The 12,181-nt window shown below is 40.7% G+C and overlaps 1 protein-coding gene across 5 annotated transcripts in view; it reads right to left on the reverse strand.

The window, feature by feature from the left end:
• Positions 1-11,904, reverse strand: part of PXN (paxillin) — a 52,601-nt gene extending 40,697 nt beyond the window's left edge. The window contains exon 1 of one of the 5 annotated variants that reach the window (XM_078595366.1): positions 11,573-11,887. The gene's annotated coding sequence lies outside the window, so the exon portion shown is untranslated. Of the gene's footprint in view, positions 1-11,572 lie in introns of all 5 variants that reach the window. The other 4 variants (XM_078595365.1, XM_078595368.1, XM_078595369.1 and 1 more) reach the window with 4 other exon arrangements.
• Between the last annotated feature and the right edge of the window lie 277 nt (positions 11,905-12,181).

The raw sequence follows: 12,181 nt of genomic DNA on the forward strand, positions 1-12,181 counted from the left end.
ATGAGACTTCAAATTACCTCAGATGTAGTTCTGCGATACCTCCATCTGTGGGCTGTTCTCTCGCACACGAGGTGATGGACTGCTCTGAATAGTTAATTCGCATGGAAACAATGACACTGATACATCAATTGGAACGAATTTTGGAGAAGAGAGAGAATGTATGATAAGGATGTCGGAGCAAAATATTTAATGGGATAGGGGCATCAGAGCACATCCCAATATTGAATGGCCGATGGAAGGACCAGTATCCTATAGTCCAATAACAATGGCGGATATCATTTAGAATGAGTTATATAAGGAGGGGTGATCATTTTGGACCCATGAAGCATAACCCTATTTTTCACATAAGGTCTATTATTTGTTGAACGCAGTGTTGCCCAAACCCCCTGTTCGGCAAGTTCTGCCTGTACAGTACTCTGAATACAGTGCAAGTCTTCTTATCCATGTTATTATGCGTGCACCACAATTGATCATAGAAAATCTGTCACCCGCACAGCCTATGTTTTATGTGCCTATCTGAGGAATATGAGTTAGTTAGAAGTGGTAGCAAAATCACCCCTCTTTTCCACAAATAATTCACCTTTACATACGACAACAAATATATGATTTAAGATTCTGTCAATCCATTCCTTGAGAAAGGACTACCTATACAATGTGAGAAGTGGTAGACAATTCATCCTATTACACATGCTTATCCAATAGTAAAGGAAAACTCACATTTGTCAAGAGTAACAGGAGCCAAACACATTTGAGTGGCTACCGTGCACTATGTACAGTGATACCTCGGTTCACGAACGCTTCTGTTCACGAACAACTCGGTTCACGAACAGAAAAGTTCATAAAAATATGCTCCGGTTCACGAACTCCGCTTCGGTTCACGAACAGGAGCCGCGGCCATTTTAATGCTATTTCCAGGCTGTCACGTGGTCGTGGAGAGAAGAATAGACAGAAAGAAGTACTGTGAGTACTGTGAAGACACTTTCAGTGACTTTTTGCTTTTTGGTGTGCTTTTTAGCACATACAGTACTTTACTGTACTACTGTACTGTACAATACTGTACTTACTGTATTGTACAGTTCACCCATTTGAGTGCTTACTGAAGTCATCTCAAGCAAGGTTAGTGTTATCTCTCTATACATTACTATACTGTACAGTACTAATGTGTATTGTAATTTGTTTCATATTTTTGTGCTTCAAAAACCAAAAAAAAAGGTCAGAACGGATTAACCGGATTTACATTGAACACTATGGGAAAATGTGCCTCGGTTCATGACCAATTCGGTTCGCGACCAGAGTCAGTTCACGAATTAAGTTCGTGAACTGAGGTATCCCTGTATGTTGAACTTCTTTCGCACCATACCTACCCAACTGTTCTAAGCAGAGGTGTGGGGGAAGGCCAAACTAACAAAAAAAGCAGTTTTAAGGAAATTAGTTTTCACTCCAGATGATTTAAAAGTGCATAGCTCCAGTGGCTTCCTAATAGCAGAGGGAAAAGCATTCCAGACGGCCACAAAAGCGCATCTGAAGGTGCGCGATGCAGTGACCGTCTTTATTCGATGGCAAGCCAACAGCCGCTGCGAGGATGACCGGAGTTCGTGTGATGGTTTATGTTCCTACATTGCTAAGGGTGGTGATGGCAATGATAGTAGCGGTGAAAGACAGAAATGGAACAAAACATCGTTCAGAGAGCAAATGCAAGACAGCAAATCAAAATTAAAATCATAATTCAAACTGTTACGAAAAGCTAAGTGGGCTCCAGCAGGAAATGTTACGAGAAGGGATGATGGCCGCTGGTCGACACCAACAACGGAGTGGTGGCCAAAGGAGGGAAACGTGCCCAAGAGGACATCCTCTGAAGAGATGGAGTATGAGAATGAGATGAGGTCATTTGCTGCAGTTAAATTAATTGTTCCATCGTGTGATTGAGGGGGATGGATAGTGACGGCTTGGAAAGGCCTTCATCCAACAGGGGATATATCATTGCTTATGATCATCGTACCTTATTTAATAGATCTAGATATTACATGCACAATAAAGGCTCATAAAATAGTTCCTAAAAAAAGTTATAAATTAAACACAGGGCATTTAGTCTACAGTCATGCATTATCCACGCAAGCCGGTTCCTATTGTGGTGTTTTTAAAACTAAAACTTCTGGAGAGAACAGATAGTGTAGTTTCCAACGACATAGAAGGGCATTCAGATGTAAACTAGTAAATTCATGTCCTTTTTTGGGTGTGTAGTAACAGCAATTCTCCATCATCTATGAGTCATACTGCACGCATTCTTAAAAGCATTTGAAGACAGATAACAAATGGGTCACACATGCTGCCAGGGATAACATTTACGAATACACATGGTAGACTATTACCATCGTGTTTTAATGCAAAACAATTAATTGTGCACACACGTTTATCTATGCTCGAGTATATGGCATGCAATTGTAGCACATGTTCATTTTCTTCTCAGTGGGAAAACAATGTTTTTCTCTACCACACTGCTCTGTACAGTGCTATTGTTATGCTCCAAATGCAACAACAGACTGCATAGCTCAATTATGCATATTGTAAAGATGCAAATTACTTTGAAGTCAATCGCAGAAATATACAAAACTAATACTGTATGTTAATCTGGCAATATTCATGATAAACTACTGGAGTCGCGCTGGAATGTGTTAGTCCATTAAAGAATGTCCTGGCTTTTGAGAAAATGAAATCCAGACAGGGCCACACTGCAATTGCCCTTTGACCTGACAAGCCCCTTGCTCTCCCGAGCTGCTTATTTAAACCCAGTGAATTACAGCTTGGCCACACACTCTCATTAGAGAACACACAACCTGTGTCTTGTGTCAGCCAGTGTTCATTCCTTTTATGAGAAATCTTGGAACAGTTTAGCAAGCAGATGAGACAAATCAAATGCATGCAATATGTTGTTGCAATGCTGTATTTCCTTCTACATTATCAATGACGCAAGCCTAAAAAATGCAGGGATGCTGGGATCTGCATTTCAATGATTCATTGCTGGCACGTTTTTCTAATCCTGTCTTTTTGGACATACATTTACAAAACGTGTCCCGAATATGAAAGGCGTGCAATGCAATTTCACTGTGTACTATCAGCTGCCTTCTAATCAGTCAAGCAGACACAGCTAAACATTACTGATGAAAGTATCAAACAATATATTTGTTATGTATTTTAGAGCATAATGTTTAAGTGAGCATAACAACTTGAAAACACACGATCAAGGTTGGACCCATTCTCTGTAAATATAAGCTAAATATCTTGCCATTGTGTGTGTACCCTACACTTTGTGCAAAACAAGGCCACAGCCTGGATTTCTTTCCTCTGTTTTCATAATACATGAACAACAGTGGGCACAGGGGTTGGTACGCTGGGGGCCTACTGCAAGGTCATAGAAAATGTGAAACCATGCCGAATTCTTTAGAGCTTGAAACCCACGCGGAAAGTACAAAATGTACATTTATCTAGAACAACATACGGCATGTGAAAAATAACATTTTCATTCATCTTTCAGTACAAGTAAAAAGGAAGGTAAATTGTGTTTGTGACTGTGGGTAAATAATTAAAAGCAACCCACTTGATACTTCATTAAGGGTATAAACACAATACTCTACTGTACTGGGGATGTTGCCATGGTGTAAATGGTTAACACACTGGACTTGAAATGCAGAGATCGCCAGCTCAATCTCCCAGCGTGACAGCTGAAACAATGGGCACAGTTATTAAATCTCACCCGCCACGATCCACCAGCAGTAGACATGGGTAAACCACCGTTAGTCGACTGCCGGTTAACCTCTAGAGGGGTGGCTCTCGAGTGCTCCCTACTACTTACTAGCAGTGGCATAATCAAGAAATCGTAGGACTGCGCACCTTTACAATTTACACTTCTAATTTACATAGAAACATATAAAATCCATTATAGCCAAAATTGAAGTGTGACTTTACACATCTGACTAAATGCTCAACCACGACCCAAGAAGGCCTATTATCAATGAATTCACTACATTTATCCATGGAAAAAAATCACGGGTAATCCCAAACAGGATGAATTTGCGAATGAAGTCCTCCTACCCGTAAAAGATTCATGGAGAACAGGAGTTCCGACAATGTCCCAGAGCACATGCCAAAAAAAGGGCCAGTCAACACCCATGAATAACCCGAGGATAATATGAGCCCTTCCACAATGCAGGATGGGAAAACCCATGGGTAATCACAAATAGAATGAATATGAGTGTGCGTAATGGTACTTTTCACAGACCCTATAGTTCCCGTGATAAGGGGCCATCCATAAATGACGTCACGCACCTGGGGGGGTCAGACATTTGTGACGATGTCTGACGAGGGGGGGGGGGGTTTAGAAATGTGACGTCACATCAAAATGCGCAACTTTAAATATAAACAACATGTTCTACTTAATTAAATAGAATTGTTATAACACTAATTTTGATACATTTTCATTATTAACTATTTGATTATTTATATTTACTAAGGTCACCTTTTATTTATTCCATGAAGGAGCATTTTGCTTCTCCATCGGAGAATGGAGAAGCATAAATTTAGTTAGTCAACATTTTGATTTTCATTATTCTACCAGGGTTTTTCATTCTGTGGAATGAATATGTGATTGTTATAATTCTACTCTCCATTTTGCTTCATTCTACTACAAAGTTTCAAGTATTTTTTTAAAAGTTATAATTACTTTTAATATATGATAATTATAAGAGAATTTCAATATAATATTCTGAACATCTGCCGTTTTAGTTAGACGATGAATATTTTCATGTGAATTTTATGCTAAATTTCAGCTATCCAACGCCTCCTTTTTAATACCTATTTTCTCCTACAACATCAGAGTGCAGGGCCACATTAAATACGCACTACAATGACAATAGTTTAAAGCGATTTGAAGCATGTTTTATTTTCAAAATGGAAATATTGTTTTGGGGGGGGGAGGGGGGGCAGAGCTTTGTGACGTCATATTTGAGGGGGGTCTGACTTTTTGTGACACCGTGTGACGAGGGGGGGGGGGTCAAAAATCGAGTGACGTCATTTATGGACGGCCTCTAATAGGAGTCGCAAGTAATAGTCGTAGATGAGGTCTATTGTACTATGCCGTTGACTGATAGATGTAAGTTCAGTGAAAATGCTTCTTCGAAGCAGCATTTACACGATCATAATTGGAAAACAAGCGCACATTTCAATTTCGTACAAATTATCGAAGAGTGCTGTCCAGTACTGTGGATATTATATACAGGACACAGTAATGACTTCAAAAGAAGTGCAGTATAAGTTGGTGTGCTGTTCGATGAACTACTATATAACAATGTGTCCTTGTAATGGCCTACAAAGCAGAAAGTTATTTCATCCTGAAGTTAATCACCACATTTTAATAAGCTGTGTAAACACATCCATTGCAAATTATATTTCCATGTTAACGTTTTTTTTTCCTTCTTCTGATGGCTGGGATTGCAGAGATAAGCTGCCCGGAAGCCACAGTTGAGTTCTAGGAAATTTTGTGAAGAATCGAGAACACAACTGGGAAAAAACGATATATAAATTACAAAAATCTAGGTCAACCACAGTAGAGCTCCTATTCTCTCAACGATAATGTGGTGGCGCATACTCTCTAAGTGAATTATAATGTCCACGACTATCTGCAGAAATATACGTGAAGCATGAATCTGCCACTTCCGAAATCCCACTTCCTGGTGATTTTCACCTACGGATAAACACGGATAAGATGATAAATGTTCAAATAGCCTCTTATCGCAAGTACTCTAAATATATATAACAAAAACATTTGTGGCCTTCATCAACTATGTACTCAGTCGAAATGAGTCATCCCAGCTCTCTCAAATCCAAGACCTAAAGAAAACACATTTAGAAACAATGAAAATTGTTTACAAAATGTGGACACTCTAAGGTGACATGACGACAAGCAGCAAAATAAATATTAAAAAGTAGTCAAACAAGCTGACACACTTTCACCGAAATTATCCACAGTGACATTACAATGTATGTTCCGAATTCTGGAGTGGAAAAGCTAATTAATAAATACAAATGGCGAAAACATCAAACATATCAGATTTGCTGATGATTGTACAACTGGAATAAACTGGACTTGTTTTGTTAATTGGTTCTTTACCCTTCTATCTGGCAACAAAACTGACACCTTTTTACAAGGAGTCATGTTTGCATAGACCGCAATACCTGCAGTCATAATGCAAACAAAAGAACATAACTCTGATAATGTGCACTGTCCTTAAAGTTGATTGATCCACACCCGAGACAGCTTTCCTTAGAGCCTAGTCTCATATGGGTTGGACCAGATGACGCCAAAAGGCGCCTTTTGGCGTCATCTGGTCCAACCCATATGAGACTAGGCTCTAAGGAAAGCTGTCTCGGGTGTGGATCAATCAACTTTAAGGACAGTGCACATTATCAGAGTTATGTTCTTTTGTTTGCATTATGACTGCAGGTATTGCGGTCTATGCAAACATGACTCCTTGTAAAAAGGTGTCAGTTTTGTTGCCAGATAGAAGGGTAAAGAACCAATTATCATATTTTTACTGGCAAATGAGGTTCCCATAGTGGACTTGTTTTATTACAAAAACTGCAAAGTTGGGCTCAGGACAAAAACTTGTAATGAGAAAACAAAGGCCATGTACAACTAGTTCACAAAACAATTGCAGATACTGCATTTGCGTAACGGACACAACTGGAAAACACAACAGGATGTGTGCCTAGGATGTGTATTGCAGTTGGACCGAAACAACAATTATGAAATTAAGATAGACAGAAGCGAGCGGGTGGGAGTGCTTTGACAAAGCTGAACTTGATAATGAAAAGTAATACATTGCACCGATTATATCCTATTATACTACATGAGAAAAACAAGTCTTGCTGGCTGGCTTCCTGGCTGGCTGCCTGGTGCACATGTCCATGGCAGTGACATCACCAATCACAGCTGCTTGATGATGTCACCTGCATTCCAAAGCGTTGAGCCGGGTTCGTAAGTCGCGATGACGTCACGCCTCCGCCTACATGGGATAATATCATATCATCATAGACTGTAATAGACAAAGGTTTTGCTGGCTGGCTGTCTGGAGGGAGGGAGGGACAAATGGATGGATGGATGGTCACATCCCAAAGGACGTGCAAGCTGCTAGTATGCCTAAAGAAAGCTTTTAGCCGGTACATGCTAATTGCTGTGACATATAGGTTCAGGAACATGATCGGTAATGACGAAAATGGAACGACAGTTCTGTAAAACTGAAACGTGTGAGAAAAAAAGCATTGAGAGATGCATGCTTGGAATTACACTGAGTGACAGAAAGATGAACACACTCATTAGAGAACATACAAAGGTTAAACAAATCATTCATACTGTTAAGAAATATAAGTGGGCTTAAGCTGAAAAACGTCGCTTGACAGGATGATAGTCCATGGTCAAGAATAATGATGGAGTGGCTGCCAAGGAATAAAACGCATCCAAGTAAATGTCTACTCATCAGAACGAGCAATTAAATGAGCGGGTGCTCGGTGGATTAGTACATCACATGACCAAAAGAGATGGCTGTAGGTTGGGGAGGCCTTCATCCAGCAGTGGATTGACCATGACTGATGAGCACCGATTATATTTGGCATCACAAGCAGTGGTGCTAGGATGGCTTGTAAATATGTTTTGAAACACTGTGCAATACAATACTGTACCACGTGTTTTAAGGATTTTAAAGACTACACTTGTAAATTAGAAGTTTCTGAATTCGAAAACTGATTAGGAACACTGCAAGTAAAGACTAGTACATTTAATACCATACATGGTTTAATATTTCATATAATTCCTCATAAGCTTTAGCTAAACGTATTCGAAATAAAATCGGCTTAGTCATTTTGCCGAATTAAAATAAGTGTGCTAAATATGAAACTGGATCACTGCCACGGTGAAACATGCAGTGTGGCATTAGTTTTATTTTACTCTACACTCAATAAGGGCCTCCTCCCCACCAACGTACCAAGAATGGCTGCATTTTTTTTGTCCTGTAGCCTTTAAAATATTTAGCTTTAAAATCCTTCGATTTGTTGCATACAGTAGAATTACGAACGACACTTTTTTACGCGATCTAACCCAAAAAAACTGTATTATGAACAATATTAATTTGAAATGTATGTCCTTTCACGCACACTAATTCACAAGTTATTTATGGACTTTTTTATATTCACGTTACAGTACTTCACAATGTACTCTCTTACCCAGCCCAGAAGCAGCAGTTTAGCAAAGTGGCTTGCAAATTAGAAGGTCGAGAGCTCAGATCTCTCTTTTGAGGTTCACGCCGTTCATCATCCCAATTGGGTCGATGATAATGAGTGCTCTCGTGTGAGGATGTCAAGAATAGTCGTCTCATGGAGAGATTCACCTCCATCGTATTCTTAGGTTTTTACCGAAAAAACCTAAGAATATGAATCCTTGCTGTCACGAAAGCTTCAAATCTAGACCTCCATCGTAGTCACGTGGAATGTCTACCACTGGCTCAGGGATGTAAGCGGGAGATGATCACTGCCTAAATGATCATCTGGGCTAGAAATCGCTTTGATTTGAGAGACTGTAAAAAAAGGCAACTTCCATTCTCTCCCGTTTATAAATTAGGGTGGGGGGGGTTATGGTTACGGTTGTGATTCCGGGGGTTTGTGGTTAGAGATGTGAAGTTATGAATTGTGTTGGGAATAAACTTGCATTGCCGTGAATGTGTGACTAGCCGCCCAAACTATTTAGATTAAATATCTTATTTAAAGCGAGGCTTGTGAAACTTTGAATTCTGTTTGGAACATATGGGACGTGCCTCAAGTGCACAATGGTTTCTACCAACGCCTGGCTGCACATGTGGCACTCATTTGGCCCAGAATACTGTATCCGGCCAAACAATGTGACGCTTCAGACTGAGAGCAGGCACTACAGTACTTAGTCTACTGATACAAAATGAGACTAAACTTATGCATTACAAACGAGCTGCAATGGATATTGTAATCACGTTTCAATGGATATTGTTCGTGCAGAGCCAATTGCATACAATACAATACCAGCAATGACACGGGAAATAGTCCTAAACTTCGAGCTTTACATTTCTGGTGTTGGTACCAACTTAAGCCCTTGGGCTGCATTCAATTTGAAATCCAGAGGTCCCTTCTTTGATCTCCCAGCACGGGATGTTGAAACAATGGATAAACATCTCGAATCTCCCCACGACCTGCAAGTTAATTGCGGTGGGGCAAAGTGTGGGTATTGCAACCTCTTTAAAGATGTCTGGTCTCCGTAGAAAAGTAGGCCAAATGCCATATCGAGGGGGCTCTCTCGGGCTCCCTCTAGTTAAAGCCCTTCCGCGAGCAGTGGCGTGAGTCAGAAATTGCAGGGGCTGCACCTTTACCTATTAATTATATATCAGAAGTGCTCCATGAGCAAGCTAAAGTGCAGCTAACAATACTACCCATGCGTGACGTTTTTGGTAAGGGTAACAAGACACAGCTAACAATTCCATCCAGTGCATGTGACTCAAACGGAGAGCTATTCTTAAAGGGCACCCAAAACAGCTACATTCATAAACATGCACATGATAACATTCGGCCTAACAGCACATCTCCCCTGTGGGACTTTGTGGCATTCACGGTTAACACCTCCACTTCCTCCACTCTCGTTGTGTTCTTCCTGCTGCTGCTACTTTTATTTGCATCTTCTCTTTCATGCCGTTCTCCCATATGGTTGACCGGCTTCCCCTACTCTTTCAAGCACACCTTCCTCGTATGATCACCTTCCATAAGGCTACTGCTGGCTCGTCATAATAATCCCAAAGTAGCTCAGATTTCTATGGTGGACATCCTCCCAGCAGTCTGGTTTATATTTGCACTTTTTCCAGTACCGACTCATTTGTCCTTCTTGCCATTCAGGGAGTGCAAAGTATGCACTTTTAGCTTTGTATCTTTAATTATTGTATCCTTGCATTATTATTGCCCAAGATTCACATTAAACAATTGGGAGACCCGTTACATTTAGAACATAACAACTGCTTTTCCTATGCATCAGCTTCTATTTAAGTGATATGCCATAGTTGACAATGTGAGAGATTAATTATGGATCCTGGCAAAAACTAGCGGCACCGATGCTGCCCACTACGAATAATTGGCTCTCAGGGGATTGAGGCAGCCTTCAAGGTTCACATTGACTCGTTAACAGTTATAATAACCACGACATATGGTAGTAGCTGCTCTCAACCAAGCTGACAGTGTGTAAAACAACCAATCTCATTTTTTTGCAAAAATGCATAACCCAAATTAAAAGATTTACCACGTTATTTAAAAAATATATATGTTGTCTCCACAGTCATGGTTATGTTAATGATAGGGTAGCTCACAAAGAGGGGCAACTGCATCTCCTGCGTGTTACATGACCGGTTATTTTAAATCTCTTGACCAAACCTAAAAATATGTGGCCAGCCATTCCCCAAATGCCCATCCACACCCACAAGCCATCCATCCCCGCACCAGCATACAGTCTTCACTTTCTCCCACACTCAAGCTCGCAACTCACGACCAATGCATATAATCAACGGGACTCCCCATTTGTTCTGCTCAATTAACCCTGTTGACTTGGAGATGCACTTGATCATTTGCAAGTCACCATGGGGCACCAGGGCTAGATGCCAGAACAGTCATAATGTTCAGCGTTCTGGCCAGACCCATCTGTTTTCATGCCACACATATGGTATCTTTCTGGATAAATGCCTGTGTGAATCGATCACTCCCAACTGCGCATTTTTTGCCTTTTGATTTATATACTTTGTAAGCATTTATTTTCCATGTGTATACACACACAACACTGCAATTTTCATACTTTCATAATATTTTCCCTACCATCTTGTTGTTCTCCGGCAGTTTTAACTCTTTGTAGAATCTCATGCGTTTTCACTGGTGTGTTATAGCATGACACTACACTGATTTACAGTGCCATGACAAAGCAATTTGGTTTACGGTGAGAGCTATGATGCGAAATTCAGAAACAGGACAACAATTTAAACGGGTAGGCTTTCGCGACCAATATTATTCGTAATAAAGGTTTTTGGGTGAGATCGCGTAATGTTTAGATGTGTTATAACCCTCCACCACCCGTAAGTTTTGTCACGTAAACAACACACAATTAGTTACTACTTCAACCTGAACCCAACACCTTTATTACGAACCGGACAAGTTGATCACATGGACTACGCAGTACGAACAACATTGTTTAGTTGCGGCTGAAATGTTAATTTAAACGTTAAAAAACAATACAAGAAACATTGTTACATTATCACAAACCACGAAGAGTTAAAAGGTAACAATGTCATAAACGCCTTCGGTAGGAACCCACATTTTTCAATAAATCAAATTGCACGAATTAAACAACGGGTTAAGCAAACACCCAACCACGGACGTAATTTATCCACGAGGTCTCTGTTAATTAATAACAATTTGGCATGCAATTAACGCCGCTCTCTCTCAAAGTTTAGTGATGTCCCACCATAGTTACCTGTGGTTGCTGCGGATGAGATTAAAGCAGCAGTAATCCGTCGACAAGCTGTACACGGGTGGCAAATGCGTTGAAAGCACGGGCACTTTGGCTGCGTTAAAAGTTGCCAACTCCGGCTCTGACTCTGCGAGCGGCTTAAGCCTAAACAACAACTCTTTTCACCGTTGTACACCGCTTACACATGGGGGTATAGTTGCTGTGAGCTTGACTGTGGATGATGATGATGGCTTAGCTCGGAGACCGCTAGTTTTTTTTCAGCCCAGCAGGAAATCACCACCTCCCCCACACCCAACCCTGCCACTTCCTGCCAGCCCCGGACCATGTGAGGGCTGGGAGGAGAGAATTGGGATGGGGTAGTGGCAGTGTTACTCGTAAGTTAGTGGTGGTGTGAGTGCTTCTAGAGTGACATTTATTCATATAACGTGTTTGAAGCAACAGCTGCTGCTCCCTGTTGCTACTGCTCTGGATGGTGTTATCGATCCCATCGATTCTACGACTCGTGGTTCTTTCTGCATCTAATAAACAAACACGTTTCCCATGTTAATTTTACAATAGATGGTGGAAGGATTGCTCTGTGCATGGATGCTTTAAGAAAAGCTCCTGAACATT

This window comes from Lampetra planeri, chromosome 6, assembly GCF_965212315.1.
Source record: "Lampetra planeri chromosome 6, kcLamPlan1.2.h2, whole genome shotgun sequence".
Classification (NCBI taxonomy): Eukaryota; Metazoa; Chordata; class Hyperoartia; order Petromyzontiformes; family Petromyzontidae; genus Lampetra; species Lampetra planeri.